Source organism: Dermacentor variabilis, chromosome 6 (assembly GCF_050947875.1).
Source record: "Dermacentor variabilis isolate Ectoservices chromosome 6, ASM5094787v1, whole genome shotgun sequence".
Lineage (NCBI taxonomy): Eukaryota > Metazoa > Arthropoda > Arachnida > Ixodida > Ixodidae > Dermacentor > Dermacentor variabilis.
The window spans coordinates 136,266,853-136,294,842 of record NC_134573.1 but is presented as its reverse complement, the minus strand read 5'-3'; the positions used below and the strand labels follow the sequence as shown (position 1 = coordinate 136,294,842).

The window sequence follows — 27,990 nt, the reverse complement described above, 5'->3', positions numbered from 1 at the left end:
TGGGAGGAGAAGGTGACTCCTGCTGTCGTAGCGCCGCCGGTCGGGCACAATGGCTGGGAGGAGAAGGTGACTCCTACTGTCGTATCGCCTCCGGTCGGGCACAATGGCTGGGAGGAGAAGGTGACTCCTACTGTCGTATCGCCTCCGGTCGGGCACAATGGCACATACACTCACACACGCACATGAAGACACGTGGCATCGGAACATGCCTGAACGCGCTTGGCGGGGAGCGTAGCGGCGACGCCGAACGGGCCAAAATGTCTGCCGCTTTGTTGCAGTCGCGCCGGCTAAACCGCGCGTCGTAGGCGAAACGTAACAGACCGCCCCGCCGGGGGAAGGAGATCCCGATGGACAGGGGACTGCATCCGCTGTCCGGAGGGATGTCGCTCGATGATGCTCATAACCGAAGTCGGGCGTCCCTCGACGTTTCTTGAGCGCAGCGCACAGAGAAGGCCTCGTTCTCTCGTTCAGGTTCGCACAGGACACTGCAAAGTGACTTCGGGAGAGTTCACATTCTTGTTCTCGTTCCCGGCAAGCGTTAGAACTACGCTGAAACTCAACCGCTCAGTCAGCAAGCACGGCACAACCCTCACTAAGCCCTGCCAGGCTCTTTCCCCTTCTATACCACTGCCTAGTTCCTTACAGTAGTCTAGCAGCACTTAGAACGCGTCCACAAATTGGAAAATTTCACTAGAAAGCATGTCATCACTTTGAAACACTAAACAAAAGCAATATGTTAAAAAATCCTGCCTCAGGAAGAAAAACATCAGTAACAAACAATTTTGAGGCTGATTCCTACGTTAGGGGCTTCGACTTAAGCCATCGGCGTTACCGTTGAGACTCCCCTTTTTGTAACGCACCTCAAAGGAATATTGTTGCAAAGCGAGGCTCCAGCGCAGGAGGCGGCCATTTTTGGGAGAGATGGTCTGCAGCCATTGGAGAGGGCAGTGATCCGTCTCAATGATAAACCTCGAGCCGGCTAGATAGCATGACAATTTCTGAACGGCCCACACGAGACATGCACACTCTTTCTCGGTGGCGCTATACGCCTGCTCACGACTGGTCAGCTTACGACTAGCATACAGGACGGGGTGTTCTACTTCTCCATTTTCCCGTTGGCACAGTACAACGCCCATGCCTCGCTCACTAGCATCGCACTGAACAACGAACCCTTTTGTATAGTCTGGCGATCGTAGCACAGGCTGGCTTGTTAGGGCACTCTTTAGGGCGCTAAAAGCTCTTTCCTTTGTCTCGTCCCAGACGACTGTTTGAGGCTCTGTCTTTCTTAGAGCATCCGTCAGGGGAGCCGCGATATCAGAGTACCTGGGGATGTACCTCTGATAGTAGCCGGCGACACCTAAGAACGACCGAATATCGGTCTTCGTGCGCGGTTGGGGGAAGTCTCGCACAGCGGCCACTTTTATTTCAGAGGGGCGGCGACGACCCTGACCAATCACGTGACCGAGGTAGACAACCTCGGCCTGTGCTAACTGGCACTTAGGAGCCTTTACTGTCAAGCCCGCTTCGCGCAGGCGGGTTAGCACTGCCCGCAAGTGTGCCATATGCTCAGACCAGGATGCGAAGAATATCGCTACGTCGTCTAGATACGGTAAAGCGAATTCTTGCTGTCCCCGCAACACTTTATCCATGAGGCTTGAAAAACAGTATGGCGCGTTCTTCAAACCAAAACTCAACACTTTAGGACGGAATGTTCCCATTGGTGAAATGAACGCCGCATACCTACTAGCCTCTTCTGTAAGTGGAACCTGCCAATAACCCCTGACAAGATCTAGGGTGGAAATAAACTGAGCGCTACTAACTTTCTCAAGGCGCTCCTCGATGTTAGGGATCGGATAAATTTGATCCTTAGTGATGGAATTAAGCCTGCGGTAGTCGACGCAAGGACGAGGTTCCTTGCCCGGTACCTCAACTAAAATCAAAGGGGAGGTATAATCACTCTCACCTGCCTCAATAACACCGAGCTGTAGCATTTTCTTTACCTCAGCCTCCATAATATCGCTCTGGCGGGGTGACACCCGATACGCCTTGGATCGTACTGGCTCTGGGGAGGTAAGTTCTATGTCATGAGTAAGGACAGAAGTCCTACCAGGCCCCTCAGAGAACAGACCTTGAAACTCTTGTAATAGCTGGTGTAGTTCGGTTTTCTGCTCAGGCGACAGCGGTGCTTTACTGATAAGGTCACTAATGACTTGACCGGTGTCTTCCCTGTTCGTCACGGAGCCTAGTCCCGGAAGCTCGACCGGAAGCTCTTCAGGAACGTTTACCATCATGCACACCACTGCTTCCCTTTGTCTATAAGGTTTGAGCAGATTACAGTGGTAAACTTGCTGTGCTTTCCGCTTTCCTGGCAGACTCACCACGTAGTTAACGTCCGACAGTTTCTGAACAATTCGTGCTGGGCCCTCCCACTGCACGTCTAGTTTGTTGTTTAGCGATGTGCGCAATATCATGACCTCATCGCCCACCTCAAAACGACGGGCCCTGGCTGTCCGATCATAATAAACCTTGGCCCTCTGCTGGGCCTTGGCCATTGCTTCACCTGACAACTCCTGTGCCCTTCTTAAGCGTTCGAGGAGCTTAAGCACGTACTCCACCACGACTGGGTCGTCGCCCCTGCCTTCCCACGATTCTCGAAGCATGCGAAGCGGAGACCGAAGCGAGCGACCGTACACCAGCTCAGCTGGCGAAAACCCCGTAGCTGCATGCGGCGCGGTCCTTAATGCAAACATCACCCCAGGCAGACACAGCTCCCAGTCAGTTCGATGTTCAAAACACAATGCTCTCAACACGCGCTTCATGACGGAGTGGAGCTTCTCAACGGAATTCGACTGTGGGTGGTACACTGAGCTGTGTAGCAGCTTTACCCCACATCTTTCGAGAAAAGTTGTCGTCAAAGCGCTAGTAAACACTGTGCCCTGATCTGATTGGATTTCCGCAGGAAAACCAACTCGCGCAAATATGGACAGTAGTGCATTGACTATCTCAACTGAGCTGAGTTCTTTAAGCGGCACTGCTTCAGGGAACTTTGTCGCTGGGCAGATCACAGTCAAAATGTGTCTGTACCCCGTGGCTGTTACCGGCAGAGGTCCCACTGTATCAATAACCAGCCGTCTAAAAGGCTCCGTAATGATAGGTACCAATTTCAACGGCGCCCTCGATTTGTCCCCTGGTTTGCCCACCCGCTGACAGATGTCACATGACCTCACGAAGTGGTCTGCGTCCCGAAAACACCCTGGCCAATAGTACTCTTGCAAGAGACGGTCCTTAGTTTTCTTAACTCCTAGGTGTCCGGGCCACGAACCCCCATGCGACAAGCGCAACAGATCCTGACGATAGCATTGAGGAACGATCAGCTGATCGAACTCCACTCCCCTGCGGTCTAGATACTTCCGGTACAGGACTCCACCTCTTTCCACAAAGCGCGCATTTTTCCTGGCGATACCTTCCTTGACATTGCAGCGCACGTTTTCTAGGCTGCCATCCTTCTTTTGCTCGGCTATTAAAGCCGACCGGCTGACTTTTAGCAACGTATTAAGTCCGTCTGACGTAGGCGCGATGAGCAAATCTGCAGATAGCTCTTCTAACTTTCCCGCATCGGGATTTTCCTCTCCGGTATCTGGTGCCTTTAACGTTACAGACTCAAGTTTATTCAGTTCGGGCGTGCTCTGAATATCAGCTTGCTGCGCCTCTGACCCTTTCTCATTGTTCGATAACGTCGGCCCCGTAACTACCGCCTTTGCAGCGAGCTCCCGAACCTTCGACCTGGTTAAGGCCTGAACGCTAGCCTCACCAAACAAAAACCCCTTCTCGCGCAGGAGGTGATCGGACCTGTTCGAAAATAGGTACGGGTACTGGGGGGGCAGCATAGATGACACTGCCGCCTCCGTTTCAAGTGCTCCGAAAGGTCCTTCAATAAGCACTTTTGCTACCGGCAGACACACGCTATGAGCTTCCACGGCTTGCTTGATCCATGCGCACTCGCCCGTGAACATATGGGGTTCTACGTAAGACGGGTGAACTACATCCATTGTAGCTGCGCAATCGCGAAGCACACGGCACTCTTTCCCGTTCACGAGGAGGTCTCGCATGTAAGGCTCGAGAAGCTTCATGTTCTCGTCAGTGCTGCATAATGAAAAAAACACAACTTTTGGTGTTGTTTCCGGACACTGCGCCGAAAAGTGACCCGGCTTCTGGCACGTATAACAAACGCGCGCTTGCCTCATCTCGAACCGCTTTCTGCGTTCGGCTTCGGCTGCCGCCGTCTCTTTACGTTTGGTCGGACTGCTTTCACTCGCATCCTCACTACGCGTGTTCCCCTTTGCTCGCATGGGTGTGAACTTCGGCCTCTCAAACTTCGAGCCAAATTCACCCTTTTGACCGTCCTTAGCTCCGCGAGCCCGACGCGTCACAAACTCCTCGGCTAGCTCAGCGGCTTTAGCCACCGTACAAACGTCTGGCCTATCCAAGACCCAGTACCGCACGTTCTCAGGTAACCGACTATAAAACTGTTCTAGCCCGAAACACTGCAGAACTTTATCGTGGTCATCGAACGCTTTCTCTTCTTTGAGCCACTCCTGCATGTTTGACATAAGCTTGTACGCAAACTCCGTATATGACTCACTTTTGCCTTTCTCATTTTCCCGAAACTTCCGACGGAAAGCCTCCGCTGACAGCCTGTACTTTTTTAGCAGACTCGATTTCACTTTGTCGAAATCCTCTGCCTCCTCTCTATCCAAGCGAGCGACTACGTCGGCCGCCTCGCCGGGTAACAAAGTGAGTAAGCGCTGTGGCCACGTTTCCCGAGAGAACCCCTGCTTCTCGCACGTTCGCTCAAAGTTAACCAGGAACAAACCAATGTCCTCTCCAAGCTTAAACGGCCGCATCAGGTCAGTCATTTTGAACAATACGCGTTCTCCTGCACCGTGTGCCTGACTTCCATTACGAGCGCGTTCCATCTCTACCTCAAGACGCTTCATTTCCAAAGCGTGTTGACGGTCGCGCTCTTGTTGCTCTCGCTCTTTCTGTTCTTTACGTTCACGCTCTTCTTTTTCTTTCTGTTCTTTAAGTTCGCGCTCTTCTCTTTTTGCAGTCTCCCTCTCCTCAATGGTCTCAAGGCATTCCGACAGCTCGTCATCCTCAGCTTCTAACTCAAGAATAGCCTTTAGCAGTTCAGGTTTTCTGAGTTTGTCTGAGACATCCAGACCCAACTCTCTTGCAAGCTCGAGCAATTTCGGTTTGCGCAACGACTTAAAATCCATGGCTGCTCTGAATGCTGCTTTCTCTACTGCTTACTATTGTCTTGCCGCAAACTAACCCGGCAGCAACGACAACCACAATTACCAGCTCTGTTTCTGACACTAACAAAAGCCTGGCAAAGCTCAGAAGAAGAAAGTCCCGCACTCACCAAACCTCGCAGCCAAGAGTTCAGCGCAGTCGTTCCGCTGCAGTCAACCAGCTCGTTGCACTGCTCCCGGATCGTCGTTGAGCTGCTCAGCATACAGTCAACTGCATATCTTCGCTGCTGGCCTCCGTTGTCGCGATCTCACCGCTGGCAGACAGTTGTTGTAGTCGCACCGATGGTACGACCTGTTGGGAACTCGGCGCTGACGCCCGTTGTTGCACCTGGGTCGCAAGCCCCAAGGGTAGCGTTGGCCTGGCGGCCTGGGGTACAACTGGAAGCATCCGAAGGTCCCGGCAAAGCATGAGTCGACTGGTAACAACAAAACAACTTGTTTATTTTAACATCGCAAAGAGTTGGCGGTCAGGTTGACCGAAGTAGAGAGACGGGAGAGCACTTTACTCAACAGAAGAAATCGGAGCCCTCCTTTGGCGTCCGGGGGCAGCTGCTTTTATACTCTCGCAGTTGAGGGCAAGAAGGAACCCCTCAATAGACGAGCACGTGATTGTACAATGGGATAAGGTGACGCATACTGTCGTGGCGCCGCCGGTCGGGCACAATGGCTGGGAGGAGAAGGTGACTCCTGCTGTCGTAGCGCCGCCGGTCGGGCACAATGGCTGGGAGGAGAAGGTGACTCCTACTGTCGTATCGCCTCCGGTCGGGCACAATGGCTGGGAGGAGAAGGTGACTCCTACTGTCGTATCGCCTCCGGTCGGGCACAATGGCACATACACTCACACACGCACATGAAGACACGTGGCATCGGAACATGCCTGAACGCGCTTGGCGGGGAGCGTAGCGGCGACGCCGAACGGGCCAAAATGTCTGCCGCTTTGTTGCAGTCGCGCCGGCTAAACCGCGCGTCGTAGGCGAAACGTAACACCGTTTTGGGCGTTTGCCACTTTTGCATATGCATTTATTTTTTATTCTGGTCAAATTTATTGTTGCAGACTTTATAGTTTTTGTTTAAGGGAAACGCTAGGAAACTGAGTACCGTTTGCGACCAACAAAATATCGAGCCCCTCGGAGCCCCACATTTCTCGTGTGGGTTGCGTGGCTGTATATGGCTACATAGCTGTACATAGCCGCCGTGACGTGTTTCCCGCTCCGCAATCATTTCCGGTGCATCCGGCGTGGAAAGGCGCAGCCTTCGAGATCTCTTCCTGTCACTCCGAGGGAACCGTCGCTGTGCGCGGATTTCGACACCACCTCTTTGGCAGTCTTGATGCCGTCGGTCAGCATACGGCAGTTTTTTTTTTCAAATTCAAATTCAAATTCTTTATTTTTCATTGAAAATACAATAAATGTGTGTCCAGTACTGTTTGGACCCGTAGCCGTAGGCTAGTTATGGGTCCAAGAAATGAAATTATCTAATGCAGACACTTCGTCACATAAACAATAAAAACTTGGAAAAGTGGAGAGGGGAATATATACATAATACATATGACAAAAACAAGGCATAACAAGAAACAGTTGATTCAATTCAAAAACATCGTGCACGCTATATATAATATTTTATTGCCCGGTTGCCTGCTTGTAACCTCGCGCGATGCCCTACGCTTAAAAGGACGTTTCACTGTTCGCTGTCTTGGGCTGTGATTGGCGCTTGTTTCTGACACTCCCAGTGCTAATCTTGCAGATACGCACAAATGCACAAGAAAAGGCCGGAGTGATGGCGACACGCCTAAAGCGGAATATGTGGATTTTGCTCCCACCTGAGACAAGTTGTCTTTTCGTCCGCTTTCGCTTCCCTTCGCTTTATAATTTCTACATTTAAATTAAACATAACACTTAATTCCTCTTGGGCTTTCGCTTTCTTTGACTTCATTGTCTGTTATTTGGTACGAAGGTTAATATATATATATATATATATATATATATATATATATATATATATATATATATATATATATATATATATATATATATATCAGAGGCACGGCACGCAGTTGCATTCTCACCTTGAGAATACATTCATTAGAAAATGGGCATAAGAATAAAAAACGAAATGCGTCAGGATCTTCACACGACGGCCTCGTCCAGCCAAGATTACATATTTAAACTTTCATTCTTGCGGCCCACGAAGAAATTTTAATGCCAAAGTTAAACGCACGACCCACGGAGGCATGTCATGCCAACGCAGCTGCTGCAATATGAATTCAGATGCCTTGCGTCAATTAGGAGTTCGTTGGGGAAGCCGGTATACGTATAGCGTAGACGTGAGAGCCTATGAGAGTGGTCCTAAATTGCGTGTTAGTTTTGACTTTGTCATTGCAATATTTCTTTTAAAGCAGAGCTTTCGTTGCCTACCTCTACCTCCGTCTCCAAGGAAAAAAGAAAACACTTCTGAAAAAACACTAAAATAGCAAGCAGGGTAATATAAAAACAATCATTACAACACCGTAGCACAAGCCCACAAGTAGTGTTCCCAAGGGCATCGGCACCGGAAACATAGCCTAGTTATGTAGTGTAGTAATCAGTTCGTATTAGGAGAGTCTCAGATAAATATTACCAAATATGATACATTCAAACGTGCACGTAAAATCAATAAAGGAAAAGCGTAGTACGGAACCAAGATTGAAGCACGCACACTTGCTCATAATGCGTAACGTGGTGCTGGCACACAGAGCGTTTGAACATACCGAAGGTCAATAATTGGCCACCTATCCACGACGTTCTCTGTAAGCTGGTGCTGAGAGGGTTATCATATGTCTAAAGGCAAGTTTATTGTGTGCTAACGACTGTACAAAAATTACGAAGACCTAACCGCAGTTGCTATCCAAGAATGCGTTCAGCATGCTTAACGGTGGGCTCACTTTCGCGCTATTACCACGTACGCTGTGCCGTTCCGTTTTCTAGTCTTTATTTTTCTTCTTTCTTCCCTTCTTCTTTTTCTCACGCATTCAAACAATGCATGGAAGAAAAAAAGAGATACCGAAACGGCACCAAGCACGTGGTCAGAGCGCGAACGTCTGTTTCATGACGTCACCTATGAATAGACTGCACAAATGCACAAGCATAACGCTGAATGCGTGAAACGCAGTTCTCGGAACTTGCAGAATAATGAACTCACTTGCTGATAGTTGCTATGTATATCACGATCGACTCATCACCGTTCGCTTAAAGGTGTGTGACAAAGAAAATAATTCCTTGAACAGCGACGTTATCTCCCCGTCAACGACCATTCGGTCCTACACGTCAACTCCGTAGTTTAATTCCAACGCGTTTGATGGGTGGGACGGCACTGTTGGTGGCTTACCGCTGACTGCAGCGGGCAAACGGCGCAGCCACGAAGCATACGTTGCGGGTGCGAGTACTAAACTTCCCAACAAAGAGCAGACACTCCCGCTTGTTCGCATCTGTGTGCATGCCGAACATGCGACAAGTAAGCGTCCAAAGTGCACACGAAAGTGGAACGTTCGTCAAGGGCGCGTCGCTGTGTTTGTGCTATGCGAGAGTTAGGGCAGGGTGAAAAGAAGGGCACGACAGACGCCATTTGCCAGCTCGTACCGCTCAGAATCGCTTAGCTCGCGCTGTAAACGACCTCGTATTACAGGGACACTCATATAAGTCACTAATCTAACTATAGACTGGCTAAGTGTTCTTCAAGGAGCCATCTCTAGACCCTATAGCCGACATCGAACAAAAAAAAAAAGAAGAAAAGAAAAAGTCATGAATTTGCGACGAGCTGGCGCGGGAACTTCAACGTGACGTTGGAACCCGCCTTTCTCTTTAGCGCCCTTTCTGGCTTACGGCCGATTTAAGCTAAATCCGCACGGCCTTCCACACGTCCGCAAGCGTGCGGATTGAGCGTAACTCGGCAACAAGCTTCTTCATGCTGCAAGAGAGGCTTCTTTTTTTGTGTGTGGTATTGCAGAAGTGTAATTTGTTAATTGCAGCACATGCTATTCTTTTCTCTTTAGTGTCCCTCTTTGACGTCGTGATATAATTTTGCTTAGGATGACCGCCTGACCGGCATTCGTAAGGGAGCGAATACACTCAATCCGCCGGCCGTTCTGCATGACTTTGAAGTGCTCCGTCCCTCCTTGCGGAAGTTTAACCTCGTGGACCTCTCTACAGGTGCGCACACGAAAGAAAAAAATTCGTCACTGTTTTGTTGCTGGAACGTTTACTCGCATACGCAATCTGCGCTGTTCGCAAAAAGAAAAAAGAAACGAACATTTACTAGTGAAGTTCGTTTATGCACAAGTACTTTAACAAAAATAGGTTATATACATACTAATATTTAGCGCTAGGTTCCTGGACTAATTACTTTGGCAAGCTGGTATCCTCTAACGAATAAGTACGTCAAAGAATAGTGCGCACTGTCTTAGTTTTTTTTTTTTCGTTTGTGGACAGATAGGGAGAAAACGTACGATATTTGGCTGCGAAATGAAATCCACCGCACAACGGTGTCCTTTTCCGGTGCTTATGGCTCAACGCGACCGCCTACCTGCCAGAACCGCCTCTGTTGCTGAAGTCTCCTCTGTGACTATTGCACAATACCTTTTTCAGCAACGTTAAGAAAGGAGTGGATGCAGCGCAAGTGAAGCATTGTGTGCATAAATATCTAACCTTCCTTTTGTTACAATGAAGTACCAAGAAGAGAAAAAAGAAATATTTTGTTGCTTGCTAAAGTTGTCGCATCTCGCGCATAGGGCAGTTACGAAAGGCGAAACCAAAAGAAATAACGGCAGAAATGCCTACAAAAGAATACGTTACGCAGAATGCGCGGTTAAAAAACTTTCGCATTAACAGCCAATAGGGTTTGTCGTGCAGGAGCTAACACTGTTTTCCTCTTTATGAGCAGAACGCGGACAGCGGTGGCAGCCGCCGCCGACGGTCATCGGGGCGAACTGTTAATGGCTCTGCAAACGCTATCGCATATACCGCGCGCATCTCGAATTGCCCTCCTCCCTCCCCCACCCCCACCCCGCCCCCGTGCGCATGCACTTTTGCCGCTTTGCAGCCTGGGGCCCAGCAACGAGTCGGGTTGCGGGCGCCTCCGATGACAACGGTGTACGCGGAGGCAAATGGGTTTTTCCGGTGACGACAACGTCACGTGTTTGCCACGGTGTACAAAGGAAGTCGCGGTCCCCTCCGAATAAGCATTGGCTCAAACAAGACGGTCCTGTGGCGCAGAGTTTCCTAGAAAAAAAAAAGAACTAAAAGGGAGCCCTGCAGCTGGCGATCGTCCAACGTGGGAATTAGGATTAACACATTGATTTGTCGAGTATTCGTTCTCGTGACTTTAGGTGTATTTTGCGGCGGTAGCTGTTACGTTTTATGTTTCGAAATTGCCTCTCTACGGCGACGTTACGTCTATCTACCTTTCGTAATTCATCGCCTCCTTGCCAACTCGTTACAACTTGCTTGGCGCTCTTTCAACATATCTAGCCCCTGCGATAGAAAACACCGCATCATCATAATCTTTCTAAATGAAAAAAAGGACCTATCTTTCTAAACGCAAAAAGGCAATAAGTTTCTGCTCACATCGATAAATAATTGCGAATTGATGCGGTTATAACGTAATGTCTTGTTGAACATGATCAATTTGCAAAGATGTAGAGCCCGTTCAAGCCGGAAGGACGTAGGTTTGGGTCAGAAAGATGTGCTTGCCCATCAATCCCATTCTGGTTGGACCGATATGCTTGAAGTCGACTCTTACTATTATTATTCTCTCTTTTTTTTTCAGGAAACTTGCATGCCTTAGGGGGGCGGGGTGCAAAGGGAGTCAGGCTTCCTTTCGAGGGTGTGTTGGGCAGGAAAGTCGTTATATGCGTAGAGAGAGAGAGAGAGAGAGAGAGAGAGAGAGAGGGTTGGAGGGAGGCGCAAAAGAGTAGCAGGGGGTTTACCAGGACAAGTGCGGTCTGCTACCCTGCACGAGGGAAAAATATATATATAAAGAGATAGGAAGGGATAAATATGAGTAGCGAAACAGATAATCGGCGCACCAAATTAAGAAGGCGCAACACGTGACGATCACAGCACATCGCGCAGGCCCGTAAACCGCAGGAAGCGAAGTAGCTCTCTGGCAGCCTTTAGCGCACGGGTCCCCTGCGACCACTGTCCAAGTATCTTTCGCTCTGGACAGTGGGTGATGATCCGGTGTCTCTTGAGGCAGTACAGAGCACCTGCCTCTCCGTGCTATAACCTGGGCCGGTGTTTAGGAAAAGGGAGATTGTTAACGCGATAGCGCTAAGGAACCGATGTCGCAAAAAATCCGACGTCGGCGTTGGCGTCGGACGTCGCTTCGGCAAAAAGAATGGCGAAGCAAGTTCCGAACTACGCATACCCAACCACTCATCTACCGCCAAAGTTGCTCACATCTTGTCTTTAATACTTTACAAAGTTATTCCTCGGAATTTTGGGAATGGTAGCCCACAAACAAATGTAATGAAAGAAAAACACCAACAGCACATATCTTTTGTGATAGCTCTTCTCAGACTGAAATATTAAAAGTGCGACACAATCGACCCACCCAAGAGGTCGCATTTCTACCAGAAAGCTTGCCTTCGTCTATAGCATTTGCCGCCAGCGTTTCCCGGTAAACGTTACGGTTACATAAGAGTGTCTTAGTTGAGCGTCTTTACGGTACGCTCCGCTGCGAGTGGCCCCGCTAAGCCAAAGTGGAGCGGCGGGCGATTTTCGCGTTTTAGTTACACGTTTAGCGTAGCGGAGCGGCCCTTTTGTAGTTGCAGCGCCCTCTGGCCAAATTCAGGGCAATGAAAGAAAATAAAAACACCTATTGATCACTTTTATACAGTAAAACGTATACATACATACATACATACATACATACATACATACATACATACATACATACATATATATATATATATATAATCTTTAAATGCTATTGCTTTCCACTCTCAAAGGCGAAGCTTAAGCGTCCTCCAAATTGTTGGAACGGCTGCAAACGGCTGCAAGTGTCACAGCTATAGGGCTGTCGGCGCATCCAATAGCGGACGAATGTGACTTCGCTAATACGAGGCCAAGCGACAGCCGGTACAACGGAGTTACCTTCACACCTTCACGTTCCGTAGCGTTTTCTAAGAAAGTTACTCGAGAGAAAGGTGGCGCTCCTGTCTATGGGAGCTTCAAGCGTGGTCGTTCATCCAGCATGGCAGCGGTGGGTATACAGTGCATGGATTTGTCTGAACTTTCTCCTTTCGGCTTCGAACGGCCTCGTGACTTTGCATGAGCGCAGAGGTTCATTTCTCGAGCCACTTGCCCCAGTCATCGCCCTCGTCCTCGTTTTCATTTCATGCCCATTGCTTTAGTCACGAAGAGATTTTGCTTTTCTGGGGCGTTCGGGGGGAAAACTACGATTGTTTGGAAATTTAGAAGGCCGAAGTCTACAATCAATAACGTCACAAGAACGTCTGCCAGCCGGACGCACCCAGATTGATAAGTATCCATGCGCTACCAATCAGTCCAATGGGCACTACTGAACTCGACCCTGGTGGTAGGCGGAGTTGCAGACTGTGGCTCGGCGTGGCATTCACGAACTCATATTCATTCCGCATTGGCATGGCCGACAGCCTTACTTGTGACACCTGCGGCTGCGAGGAGACGATTCAACACCTCCTATGTGACTGTCCCCGTTACGCAGTGCGAAGAAAAGTGCTCGTGACCGCTCTCGCAAAACTGGACAATCGCCCCTTTACAGAGGAAAAAGCTCTAGGACATTGGTCCAGACGGGCTTCGGCACTCAAGGCCTTAAGGGCATTGTTGAAGTTTTTAAGGAACTGCGAATTGTGCGACCGCCTTTGAACGTTGTAGCGCGTAGTTTCGCGTTACTGTGTGAATTTTCTCTTTTTTTTTTCCATTTTTTTCCCTCTTCTTCTTTCTCCTTTTATTCCCTTTACCCCTTTCCCCAGCACAGGGTAGCCAGCCGGTACTTACACTGGCTAACCTCCCTGTCTTTCCTCTCCTTTGTCTCCTCCTCTCCTCCTGAACTCGACGATGATGATGATGATGATGATGATGATGATGGTGATGATGATGGTGATGATGATGGTGGTGGTAGTGGTGGTGGTGGTGGTTTGTATTGATATCCTCTTTGAAACTGGGCGTCGACAAATGGTCGCAGCCTGTTTGAGCTAATAAAGCGTTACTACATCTATTGCAGTGTAGCATTTTGCCTATCTCTACTTCACCTTCCTTCTTTTTATTAAAATATCTACCTTTACACTGTAATGTAGCTTATAACTGTTGCTACACTTGCTCTATGCATCTCCCTCCTGCTTATATTACACTAATACTGTGAACTTGCCTTGCTTACCTCGACCGCTGACCTGTTAAAGGCCGTGTACTGTAAGGAAATTTTACTTTTGCTAAATTAGTAAAAAAAATTGTTGTACATACCACCGAAGCAATCTTGGCGAAGCTCCAGGGCTGACAATTGTCTCATTTTGTTTTTATTAGCAACCTTTAAAATATCGCATAAGCAGACGACGCGTGCATCCGGTGGTTAGCGGATATGGCGGGGGTCCCTGCAAGCGTCGCCTCCGAGATCTACTCAGCGCGCTGCGTACAGCCGCGGGCCGTGTCCAATCTCGGAGGAAATGCCAAGGAGCCGCGCGTGTCGCGTAAATGCGTCACTTCTGACTTCCTTGCTTTCTGTTCTATTCTTTATTCTCTCTCTTCAGTTTCGGTATCAACGTCTAATTCTGCGAACCTTTCCTGACGCTCTTGCTCGTATTTCAAACGTAAAATTTTGCACTAATAATACCACTCGGTATCTCCTTCATCTAAAACGAGGCTTTTTTTTTTTACGACGCCCAAAATTTTGTTGCTGTTGCCGTTTAAAACGCCGTCACCAGCTTTGAACTCCAGCGGTGTCTGGAAGGTGGACGTTCCGTACCAGACGGTCCCAGAAGCATGCAGAGAACTGCATGCTTCTGAGGGAAACGCTGGGCAAACGAGGCCGCAACGATCCTCGCGCCGGCTTCCTCCGCGGATTGTCGCAGCGGTGCCCCGCCTTTTCTCGCGACTCGCCGACGCCGCTCGCTGTATTCAGGCGCGCCCGCCGCACCGTCCCCGTCTTCCCCTCGAACGCTTCTTCGATGGTGCAATCACTTCGCGGGCTCATATATAGCTTGCTCCGCTCTTTCCATCTTCTTCTTCTTCTCGCTCCTTTCTCGCTGCCTGTTTATTAACGATCCGCGGTCGCTTGGAGAATTCATGGAGCGTTTCTTCCGAAATCGCGTTATCGCGCCGCTCTGTACAGGAGTTTCCCCGCGTTTTTATTATTATTATCGTTATCATTCGTTTATTCTTGACGTTGTTTTCCCGATTAGTTCTCAAAATACTTTTCACCGCGGTCCAGACGCGCCGCTGTACGGGTGATCGCATTTTGCGTCTCCACGCGCGCAGTCGATCGCGGTGTTTTTTTTTTTAATTCTTTTCCTTCGTTCTTTTGTTTGTTTTCGTGCGAACGTCCCTCTCTGCTTTTGTGCGCGCCGCTGGGAACGCAATAAGCTGTTTTACCGGCCAATGTGTACCCGCGTTGCGAAAGCGTCTGGGAACGTCCTTTCACGAGAGTATACCGACGGCGTCCGCTTTACGCTAACAGTTAAAACGGAACAAAAATACGGTGAGGAGTGCTGTGGGTGGAGGGTATAGAAGGCTTGCATGCGCGATACGCGAAGAACTGACTCGGAAGGTCTCAGGGATAGAAAGCGTTGAACATGCGCAGATGCATTTAGGAGTCATTTTAATGCAGCATTTCGCCCACGCCGATCCCTGCACCCTTGAAAGTGTCAACGTCTGCGTCCTGAACAAGTGCAGGTTGTTTTAGCCTAAACTAAAGCAATCTATTAGTTCTGTTGAGAACTGTTTATTGGGTAGGGGATGCGGAGACCGATGAGCACCTCCACCGCTTTTTTTAAGGCTGTTGTGTCCAATCGACAACCGGCGCTCTTTGTTCTCCAAGTATGGGCGACGTTCAGCGTAGAAGCCGACGAGGAGGAATGGTGATGATATGAAGTGCGGCATGTGCTCGCGCTTCTACCATCCACGGAACACCGGGTTTCCGAACGCGTAGGCATCAGGGGACGCGTTGGTGGCGCCATCTTGTGGTGTGCAGTTTAACAAGACAGAACACAGAGTGGTCAGCAACAATGCTCTACTTATCTGCTGGTATAAGCTTCGACAGTGACATAACTGTTAACAAGTATTCTTTCCTTTTTAAAATTTTTCTTTCGACGCGTAAACCTGCCTGACATAAAATTAGAGAGGCTCTGCGGTTGGACTAATCGTCCCGAAATGCCACTACCAGCGCTGTTATCGTAAAGCCCCTCAATCTATGTTTCCGCCGTCCGCGTCTCCGACAGCTCGGTAATCTGTATAAGCTATTGTGTATACGGACAAACTGAAACTCTCTAACGCGTGACAAGCCCTCGTTTCCAATGAACAGACGGGCAATAAACTGAAAAAATGAAGGTAGTGAATAAAACGTGCTTTTAAACAAGTTTGTCTTGTGGAGAAGCCACCTTCGCAAACTTTCAAGGGCTCCAATTTTTGCACGGCAGCGTTGCAGGAGAGTGTCGCCTCTACCGCAGCTCTGCGAGATCATTTGGACGTCACGAATTTAAATTTAGTTTCGAGTGTTCGGGCTTTCTATTCGCAAAAAAAAAAAGTTTGCTAAACTTATTAGGTGGTCTTTGTTTTGGTTATAATGCAATGCAATCCTCGTTTATCGTAAACAACTAATTAGTTCCGAACAGATGCTGTCAAATTTATGCCGTCACGAGGCGCTGATGGGGGAACTTCGTAGTGGTGTCACCAGCCATTTTTGGCTCTTGAGCTTTTTCTGTCTCTGCACACCACCGCTCTCTGTAACGCTCACTTTTCTGGTATTTCGAAAGCGCACTTAGCAGTCCCGATTATGTTATTCATTCCTGTTTAGTGTCCCCGAAAAACAATACTGTTTGACTGCGCGAGACGGTTCGAAGGCATTTCGCTGGTGGCAAAACACCTGCGATGGTAAAGAGTCTTCTCCGTACTGAGTTGTTGGCTATCATAACTGGTTTTTGAGGTGGTAGCCCAGGTGTGGCGTTGGGACGTTAAGAAGCAACCGACCAGGCGTACTGACGACGAATGCGCATGTTATTCCGTGCATTAGCCTTTTCGCTCGACTTGTCCTTTAGAATCGCGCGCTTGTCATCTACTCGTACCACTCGCCTCCTCCTATTATTCTTTCTCACGTGTCAAATTTGAGAGAGAGAGAGAGAGAGAGAGAGAGAGAGAGAGAGAGAGAGAGATCTAAAAAATGCAGCGAGTTCCACCAGAGGCTCCTTCGGTTTGCTACCCTACTCAGAGGGAAAGGGCAATGGAATGAAGAGTAAGCGGGAGAAGAGAGATAACGCTGCCAGCGTCGCTTCATCCAGAAGAGTGCTCGTCGCGAATGCAATCACTCACCGAGGCCTGTCGACTTCAGGAACTGTGGCAACGCCGCGTATCCCTTCGTGACGCCGTGGCACACGTGGCCAAGGATTCTGCATACGTTTATCACCGAGAGTGATCTCGAGTCCAGGTTATCCTACGTGGCGCGGAGTAGAACGAGCTGGCCGTCGTAGGGGAGACTGATGCAGAGGAGATTTCTTTCGACGGGCTCCTCACACCCGCAATCGTTGCACCGATTTCTGGCACCTTTTCCCAATGAAGAACGAACAGGCCTTTGGGAATGCCACGCTTTCCTCTCACGATGTGACTCCTAAAGCCATGGCCTTGCAGATGTAGTTTTCAAGCTGATATTTGAATTGCCTGCGTTCCCTTTGAAGGCGGATGAACTTTTACTTTCCTTTCTTTTCTTTTTTTCTCGCACCAGACCGTCAAAAGTTTGGAGGATGCTTAAGCTTCGCCTTTAAGAGTGGAACGCGAGAGCGTTCAAAGACTCTTTGCTGCTTTTCATGCTTCCCGGCAACAGTGCAGCTAGCGTAGCGTTTACCTGGCAACGCTGGCGGCGAACGCTATGCACGAAGGCAAGCTTTCTGGTGGAAAGGCGGCCTCTTGCGTGGGTCGGTCTCCTGTTATTGTTCCGCACTTATAATATTGCAGTCTGAGAAGAGCTGACGTAAAGGATATGCGCTGTCGGTACGTGTTTTCTTTTTTCACTACGTTTGTTTGTGGGCTGCCGTTCTCAATATTCCGAGGAATAACTTTGTAAAGAAGGAAATACAAGGTATGAGCAACTTTGGTGGTAGACGAGTGGTTGGGTATTCGTGGTTCTGAATTTAGTTCGAAATTCTTTTGCACGGTGGACACCGGACGCCGACGCCGGATTTTATGCGACACGGGGCCCTTAACTCTGTCGCGTTAGAAGTAAACTTGACTTCACCCGCATGCACAAGAACTCGGCATACTTGCGCAATGACAGTGGTGTCTGTGCTGAGCGAGGCTGTCTAGCACTGGAGCACGCGCTATGCAAAAGAGCCCACGCGACCGTCTTTCCTGGTCGCGCTTATTTTAGACGCGCGTGGGCCGGACGCTCGCTGTTTTCCGGCCAGCGCCGGAACTGTGTCACCATTTCGAAAGTGACGATCGGTGCAGAGAGGCAGGTCTGCGCGACTCTCAAGTTGCGAAGATAAGCTTTATAGTCGGATGGGTGCGCCGAGCAGCCGTTAGGAAGTTACTCTGCCATTTTGAGATTGTGCCCTGGCACGCTTTGTGAAAACAGAGTTATTTGTAGCTGTGCGCGTTATTAAGTTGTTGTGTGCCAGTGTTTAATGAACGCACAAGTAACTAAACAAAGGTAATGCCACGCCCACGTCGGATCCCCTATGTATTGGTTTGTGTATTTCCAAGTGCGTTGAGCGCCGGTATAGTTTGTAGACAATAGACGACAAGAAGTGTAAGAATTCATTACATTTAGTCCTTTCCTTGGTATACATAATCCCAAATGCACTCACTGCACAAAGTCTATCAACAAGATACAAGTGTCAGGCCGTACCTGCACAAGCTCTGTATAGACGAGTGTTGCCGGGTAGGTTGGGTGGCTCACGTTCAACGTGGCGCAATCTACAAGGCAAGTGATACACGACACGCGATCAGCGCATCTGTCCTGGTCGTATCGCTTGTCACATTGTCTGCGTTCTTCTGCCATGTTTCGCTATAGACTCTCTATAGAGCCATTGATAATCGGTCCTCTAGAAAACATTTGTAAAAGCTTTTTTTACAGACCGTTCTGTAGAAAACATGTGTGGGGATATCTGCACAGACTGTGCCCATGTAAATGTTGGCGAGGCCGCGAGCACCACGCAGGCGAAGCAATCGTCAGAGAAGCTCCACTCGCTTCCTTCTGGGTCACGCAAAAGAGCACTATATAAAGGCACGTGTATTTCCATGCCGGGTCGCTGGCCCGAAGAGACGACTCGGATGATGCGAGAAGTGCATAAACACACGCTTCCGATCCTCTCGCTAAGCAACGGGGTCAGAGGAACAAGGGGATCGGAATGACAGTAGCCACGAAGCCGATCAATTTCCGCGTAGCAGCCAGCAACAGACCCCAGCTTCGACGCTCTTCTTCGGGTATGCATAAGGCCCGAGCCCGGGGAGGGCGCTGATTGACCACTTAAGCGTCCCCGAGGGTAGAAGGATCTCGCGATTCGTTTGCATAAAGAAGGATTCGGAGCGCGCATTAAGGCTTGCGCCGCGAAGGCTGCTCTCGTGTACAGTAGCAGCGCGGACCGCGCGACCCTGGCCTCGGAGATGTGTAGCGTGCGACCACTTAGGGAAAGCGAGCAAGACAGCGAGCGAGATGGAGAGAAAACGCGTATCCTTCTCGTCACCGCGGGTAAAACAGCGCAGCATTGTGAAAGCTACAGACGACGGCGCTTTCGGTTCTTTGGCGCTGCAATCTTGGGACGTTATACGAAAATGACTACTTAACTTTGCGCCTATGGTGACGTCGGGTGCATGTATAAAAGTGGTCGCGAATCGCAGAGCGACGTCTGTGCGACCACTTTTCACGCGCTCGAATCGACCGTTGTTCGTGAACTGGTTGAGCTGGAAACTTTTTCCTGGTTAGCATAATGTCGGTGAAACTGTCAGTACGCAAGGTTACATTGCGTGACGTCACAAAGAGACAGCGGCGCTGCCGTTGCCAGCGTGTCTACCAACCGGAAAAACCGGGAAAATCAGAAATTCCCAGGGATTTTGAATTGACTAGAAATACTGTGAGAAAACTCAGGGAATATGTGCTTCTATCAGGGAAAACTAGCTATAATTTAATTGAAAGGGAACAGAAGTCACGCTAATGCTGGTTCGAGTAACAGAGCAATCGTAACGAATCATCTCTGACCCCGTGTCGTCGGCTGGACGAGTTGTCAGGGTACAGTCAACGGCCGGTTTTCCGGACGCCCGATTTTTGGGACATGCCCGATAATTCGGACCCCTTCGTGGCACCACCCATAGAGTCAATGTTTAAGAACGTCTGAAATTTGTGACGCAAGAACCCTTCGCTGTCCGATTTGCCGAACTTTTTGCCGTGACCGCAGGTCCAAAACGGCAATAATAAAAGCTACCACCGCTCTCGCACGCCGACTCTCTCGAACCGGCGCTCTCGCACGCCGGTTGGAGGCGTAGCCACCACCGCGGCAACGCTAGGCCTAGCTGCTTCGACGTTCGCTATTAAGCTTCTTGCCTTTCGGTCCCATGCTTTTCATCGAAAGAATTCGCCGCTGTCAGCAATGGCGCCGACTCTGCCTTCCTAATCCTCACGATTGGCTTCGAAGTTCGGAAACCACAACACGTTGCATAATGCCGGTTTTTGAAAGTCAGCTTTGCCTCGATACAAATATTTTATGCGGTGAAGCATACGCAAGGTATTGCGGCGAAGCTTAACAAGCGTGGCAAGGGGCAATTGTCACGAGACACAGTATGTATTCCTTAATTATACACGCGTGCATCCGCTGTCTTCTGCCCCAGTACGACCACCCATATACCTAATAAGTGTACTGGCAGTCCTTCAGAAGTTTTTCGGACGTGCCTGTGGCGATTGGAGCCCTTAAGGGCCGTAAAAGACATGCATTCAATTTTTCGGACTGCCCAATTTTCCGAACGCCTTTCGCGGCCTCTAGGGAACTCTAAAGATCGGACGTTGACTGTACAACTGACCAAGAGAATGCTTCAATTCATCCATGGGGCGAACGCGCGGCGGAAGGAGAACGACAATAGAAAGGACCGACGCATTGAGGAATGAATGGGAAAAGAAATGTACCGCACCTTATTTGAAGGAGCTCTAGCTCGAAAAACAGTATTGGCTGATGCCGAAATGCAGGTGTCCCTCATCCAAACCAAACTAAACTCTTTAAAACAGCGAAACGCAATACTGATGCGTTATGCGCGGACTGGGAGTATGTCGGGACAGCTGAGGTTGATTTACCAGTTGTTGAGAGAGAATCTCACTTGTGACAAAGTTCGGATCTCATACCCATGAGATTGCCATCATTTGATAGAAATAGCTCATATTAGAAAACATTAGCTTCTGTATGCATCTCTTTCTATTCGTATTTGAAAATGTTTGACTCGATTTGCAATGGGCTTTGCCATCTTTTTGAAGATATTTTATTAGCTGTGCATTTTACTAACCCCTACCTTCTGTTTTCTTTTTGAATAAAATAAACACTAGTCCTCACTATTCAAACTGGGTTGTTCTTCTAATTTTTTTATCATGCTTACTAGAGAGTGACAGCCTCGGGCGACATGGCGTCAGCCCATCTTATAATAAAACAAAGTTCTCAGGGAATTTTACAAAGGCACTCAAGGAAAACCTGGAAAACTCAGGGAATATGGAAATGTCAACTTGATATACAGCCTGCGTCACATTCCGTGTGGGCAAAAAATGCATCAAAATATTTCGACTGACATGACGGCATGAACGTTCTCTGAAGTCAACTATGCGGTTTGTACGCACGATTACGTGTTTATAGATTTCAATAGTCGTCTGGAAAAGATTGCTGTTCGGAGCGACGAACAGTGATGAACAGCATTGTCAACGTAATCATCTGCTCATTTTGCCGTTACTGAGCTCGTTTGTTTACAAGCACGGAGCTTGTCTACAGATGGAATTGTATTTTTTAATTTAGTCGTCAGAGCCGCGCGCTTAGAAGACACCAAAAGAATGCATTATAGATAGAGTTACTCCAGCAGTTAGCTGTTTTAGAACTATCCGCATTTGTCCGGCGGATATAGAGGTCATTTACTCTCGGGTAAACTGAAACCCAATTTTACCTTTTCGATTTTCTTACGCAGACCGCACCGCTGTCATTATAAGTGTGACTTTGCAAGTTCTGTAATGTTCACGTGTCTGCGTTACTTTATTACATTGCGTACGTGCGTGCGTCCAAGCTACAAAGGTTGTCAGGGTGAGCTTCCGTTCGCTCACAAATGCAGCGTTTTGCGGCCTCTCCTCGTCTGTTTTGTTTATATTTAGCTGACTTACCTGAAGACTTGTTCAAATCTGCGACATGACGGGGATCTAATGCAATACGAAACGCCTTTCACTGGTATACCAGCGAAAAATGTTCTACTCGCTACTCCATATTTATAACCTGCCGATATATCTTAACTGCATATTTCGTTCAGCATCGCCTTGAGAATACTTCCTGATTGACAAATGCATAGATCCTTACGCTTTTGTACCATGGGCTACGGCGGTTTGTCAAACAACTGGCGGTGACCGATCACGTAGCGTTTGTACACGCGTCACCAGCAATCATTATACTCATATATTCGAGGGAGCACGCAAAGCTGCATTCGTGGCTCAGTGGCTATGTCGGCGATCAAAAGTTTTCTACGAGACGAAATGTTCAGTGGTAAAGCTACTCAGCTCATACTCACACGTCAGTTTCCAATACTCACGTTACGAATAGTCATTGTTTGAAAGAACATTCGATTTTGGCTCTCACGTTGGCCAGGGATGTGAGTATAGTTTTCTGCTATTGGCCGGGCGTTGCCCAAGATAAGCTCAGTGGTGCGACGAAGAGGGCTACTTATTTGCGGTTCATATTCTCTTCTTGCGCTATAGGTACAATCGATACGCAGAGCACCAACCTACGTACATACTAGTCGACAGACGGTTTACTAAAGGGAACACTTGAGTTGCCTCAAGTAACGTCAAAAGTCCGTATTTTGTGGCCGGAGTGCAAAATGTACCAAAGTTACACATTTTCTGAACGAGAGAACTAGTCCACAAATAAGAACAGGTCAAATTTGAACCCTATAGTTTCTCTAGTAAAGTATGCCTCAATGTCACTTAGGTGTTATGATGAGTTCATGTGCGAAAATTACTTGTAAGGACTATATTATTTTTTGAAAAAAAAAAGTGTTTTCAATATCTCATATATATTTCACGACTGTGTAATTGCGAATTGCTTTAAACGAATGAGCTTGTGTGAAACTATCATTTTCGCTAATCACATTTGTAAGACATGCAGAGTGTGTCGTAACATGTAGCGCCTTGTTTTCTGGTCATCAACAATCTGCCACTAAATAAACAGGATGTATGCCTATGCGCTGCAAGTCCCGAAGACTTGGTCAAGCGTTCGTACACCTTTAACTGCAGCTCCCTTTTTTCAAATGTACTCAATAACAAATGAATACCGAATACAATTGTACATTGAACCACCCTGCGCCTGACACACAATTGTAAATAGCGACGGTGCGAACGAGGCAGAAAATTACGGATGTTTCTAAATGCAGAAGCGAGATAATACGGAGTCAGCTACAGCTTCCACAATGCTGCACGGTTTTATTTGGCGTGATCACGCAATCGCATGCGGGAGCAGCAGGCGGTGGTCTCTCGGGATGTGGCCGATTCGGGCTTCCTGCATGCAGAGGAGGAACGGGAGAAACGGATTTGGGCTCTTTCTCGCGCGAGCTTCGTTATTTTGCATGCGAACAACGCACAGCGAGGTTGCTATAGGCTCAAATATGGAGGCACGGAGAAGCTGGTCAAGAAAATAGCTTAAATAATGTAAAAAAAAGGATGCAAGAAAAAAAGAAACACGTTACGCTGTGTTGTGCTGTGGAAATGGGATGGGAGGCTCTCGTTTACTGAAGCTCACACAAGTCTGTTTTCTCAAAGGACAAAGAGAAAAAAAAAACAGAAGCTTTGTTGTAAGAGCGCGCGTGGTAATGAGGTTCTGTGTCATATGCTAATTCGCTGCGTTGCAAGTCCCTCGTGCCTGTGTTGGAAGCGCGATGGTTATTTCGTTAAGGTTTACTAAGACGTGCAATTCATTTTATTTTCAAGTTAGGGAAACTGTTGGAGTTGGTATTCGCCTATGTGACTGTCTTCAGTGCAAAACAGCCAATTAATGCCGGCGCTGGGGGTGGGGGTTGCGTGAGAACTACGATGCGAACGTTAAATGCCCAGCCCAATCATGAAACAAATCTTACTCGATGCCTCGCTCGGAGCTTTAGCTGATTCTCCGTGAAGTGTAACCTCGGAATCTTATAGATGCAGAATCACGGTCTATATAATCACAGTTTCATTAGCGCCGCAAAAATGATGGCAATGTGTCACGGTTAGAAATGTTATCTCCCAGGACCACGTTCGGTGCGCACACGTTACTTTACTACGTAACCGTATAACGCGAATGGAGACGTTTGTTCTCTCAGTCGCATGCAGCTATTTGATGTCCTGGTGGCACGATTTCCTTCAGCGCCTCTTTCGTTATCGAAGTAGTTTTGGTACAGGTGCCTTTTGTTTATTACTGTTCGCTTATTTGTTTCGAAGACTGCTTGACGTTACCCTTGACAGCGTTCTCGGTATGTAAAATAATACGAAAAGGTTAATTAATTCTTTTAAGTATATTAAAGCAAGAAAGGGGGACGCAAAGGAGAGCAGAACGAAAAAAACCACTGTTCTTTGGTGCCTTTTCAGCCGTTTATATGGCATGACATATACGAAGCCTACTAATCCAATCTAAAGTTAGGTAGAAAGAATCTTTCTTCTACTTAATGGCGCTTAGTCGGTCACCTGCGCTTGCTTTCGTTAACATTTAGCGCCATAATACTTAAGAAAATAAGCAATACCAACCGACTTACACTAAATTTCGAAGGTAATTGTAAAGCGGGCTTCTTCCCATGCACACTGTTATTGCGGAGAAGCCACCTTGCTTGAACCTATTCTTTGATTGTTTTGTTCACAGCCTTGTCAGTTTCAAGCTAAGAAAGCCTAGCTTTAAAAGCTGTCGGCACATTAGCCACACTAGCCAAAAGTGGCCGACGGCTGAAAAAGAATATATATATATATATATATATATATATATATATATATATATATATATATATATATATATATATATATATATATATATATATATATATATATATATATATATATGAGGAGAAATACGGCAGTGAACGGAGCGTTTCGAGTGACCGGGCAAGCATTTAATAAGACTTCGTATAGGCTGTCCTCGGAGACACCAATGGATTCTGAATACGCAGCCCGACGTCGCTCCTACTGATCGTTCTAATGAAAACCATTCATAATGTTGGAGTAAAGGGAAAACGCAGGGAGCGAGAGATATAGGGAATTTAGGAAAATAGAAATATGTCTTGTTTTCTGAATGTTTCTGTAATATTAGGGACATATATAAGAGCAGTCGGGAGCGAAAAATAAGAAGGACGGCTGACTTACAATGGGGTGCCACGAAGCGCGTCATACGAGAAAAAAAAAAAAGGTCATCCTTGACTGCCCTTGAATTCTGATGACGAAAATTTATTGCTTACCATCCTGTATGAATACCGCTTGTGCCGCCTTTCAGAAGTGAACGAAAAATGGTTTAGTTATATTTCGTGTCTCCTGCTATCATCTTTTATTCCTTTTACCCCCTTACCCAAGCAGACGGCGGCCAGCCGGTCGATATATACTGGCAAACCTTCCCAGCTTTTCCTCCTCTTTTTACTCTCCTCCCTACTGGAGCGCTTAATGTAGGCACGTATTAGAAAAAAAAAAAGTTCCTCCGGTAGATGTCTTACTAGCTTAGCGAGTAGTAGTATCTGTTATGCTGATTGCCATTGACCCTGACATTTCTCAGCGAACAGAATACAGCTACAAAGAACAACTAGCAGTTATAAATGTATGAGTGTCTACAGAAAGTAAAAAATAAAAAAAATCTTGAGCGATTACTTCATTTGTGAACTAATTTAGAGCGAGAGAAGCACTCTGTCATAACGAACACCACCATCTTCTCGAGGGCAACTTCTATGCGTTGTACACAATGTCATCTTCATCCATTTCAATGTTGCTTGTCTGAGTCCTCCGAAGTGAGTGCACAGATACCGCCACTCTTAGTGTCTGCATGAAGCGCAAAACTCAGCTCAAATTGCCATACGGGAATGCAGCGTGATATATTTTTTTATGTATATTATTTTTGGATTCACTAGAACGAACTCTTCAAGAAGGACATTGATCTCAATCCTCATTCCATTCGATTTTCAGTACCAACTAGTTGTGACGGTATATCATTTGAAATTATTTTTCTTACAGGAATGTATACGTAGTCTGTGGGAAGGCACGCACTGTGGTCTGGAACCCCAAACCTATTATCTCCTCAGTGACTCATTTCAGTCTAATGACCGTCTCGTTGAAGGATGTTTATGACTAAATTGAATCTAGTTCCGAGTTGAATTCTATATTGGCAACGTGTTTATTCTTACCACTATTTTAGTGTTTGCTCTAAAGCGAGACCGTTGCCCGAGCAGCACCTATGTCTCAAGGGTGAGTGCGAACAGTATGTCAGTATGTCTGTATCACAGTAAAAGCGGCAGAGACTGATTAGCTCGTTTCTTTATGCTACCCGCCAGAGTGATTTGCGCCCAGCAGCTAATACTAGGAAATAAAGAAAAAGAAAACAGTGATGGAATGGCTTAGTGGCGGTAGTGATGAATATTTCGTCTTTTTTTTTCTTCGTCATATGGGCACGAGGAGGTCACCTGACGATAACGATGACTTGATGATGATGATGATGATTATGATTATGATTGCGTTAATGGAGACGACGGCCACAGCAGAGCCAGTTTTTTTAGCGCTTAACACGCTGCGGCAGTAAAGCCAAAGCGAGAAAGCTAGTCAAGTCGACGCTCAAATATCGAAGTCGTAGTTTAACCGAGGAGCCAAGAAAGAGCGCCAGCGAACAATAATAAAAGCGCGGCGTAATAAAGAAAAACAGCTCTAGATGGCGCTTCATTCGGCGAGACGTCCACAGGAGGCCTCATTTAGTGGCCTCGTTCTATTAGGTGAGTCGGTCGGCCCCGTCCAATCAGGCGCAGTGCCCCTGCGGCACCCGAGGGGTCGTTTGTTTTACGGCAATTTCCGGCGCCGCCGATTCCCAACGTCTTCTCTCCCAATCCGCAACCCAATCTCGCGACCTCCTCGCTCTCATTGTAGCGGGGGGGTCAGCCGAGTTCGGACTGATAGATTTATCCGGATGGACTGTGAAACGTCGACGGCTAGCGCTACCCGATCCTCCTCGACGATTTATCGTTGAATTATTGAAGCCGCCTGAGACCGTCGTATGTTCTGCGTGATTCGTTGATGTCGTTGGCTTCTTAATTTTTATATAAACCGTAGCAGGTAACTACTGGCTCCAGCTTTTTTTTTTTATCTTGGTTTCTTGCTATGGAGCGATTTATGTGAATGGTTTATTCTTTTAATATTCCCACGTTTCCTTTAAATGTGCGTACGCTCAGATTGTTGCGCGCGCGTTTATTCCCTATGGGGTTTTCTTCTTTGTGCTAGAAACGTGATCACATTACTGCGTGATTTGTCGATTACGCAAGACGTGCATCCTGCAGCCGTGAGCGTGGCTGTTCTGAAGTTGACAGTTCAGGCACCAGCGGCCTTGCCAAGCTGCGGGTCCGAAAACATTGTTTGTCGGCTTCCCGCTTCATGCGTGGCTTACTACAAATTTAAAAAGGGAGCTGTCATTATTATTACTTCAATCTTAGTGTTGTCCACTTCTTATTCGCCTGGCACTTTGTTGAATGGCACCTATTAGTTTTCGCAATTTTCCTCTTTTAATGTGCTTTTTTTGTGTCACATTTGAAAATGTCTTTTCTTTTTTTGCTTGGATCCGTACAACGTTCTCTTTAGTTTTACTGACATTTCCTTTGGGTTGCACTAGAATTACTTTTTGCAATAATGTAAACGTACGCCAGTATTCACACCCTAGGATTGTTTCTTGACACGTCAATTAAACAATTTATTCTACTTCAACTTCTTCTTCTTCTTCTTCTTCTTCTTCTTCTTCTTCTTCTGCTTCTTCTTCTTATTATTATTCTTATTATTATTTATTATTATTGTTATTATTATTATCAGTAGTAGTAGTAGTAGTAGTAGTAGTAGTAGTAGTAGTAGTAGTAGTAGTAGTAGTAGTAGTAGTGATGGTGGCGGTAGCAGTAATAATCAAGATCCTCCTGCTTGTTGCTGAAATCTTTTTTTACGTTGTTGTACGCGATCTGTTTCCATTGATGAAGCCGAGCCTGCAGCGGACGTCGTCCTGCCGAATGACTTTACTTTGTAGTGAGGTATAGTGTGGTTTCTCGACCTG

General features: G+C 47.5%; 1 protein-coding gene across 1 annotated transcript in view; it reads left to right on the top strand.

Annotated features, from left to right (window-relative positions):
- The window catches only part of LOC142585277 (uncharacterized), a 151,407-nt gene that overhangs the window by 68,263 nt on the left and 55,154 nt on the right, over window positions 1–27,990 (top strand). The window lies entirely within an intron of this gene.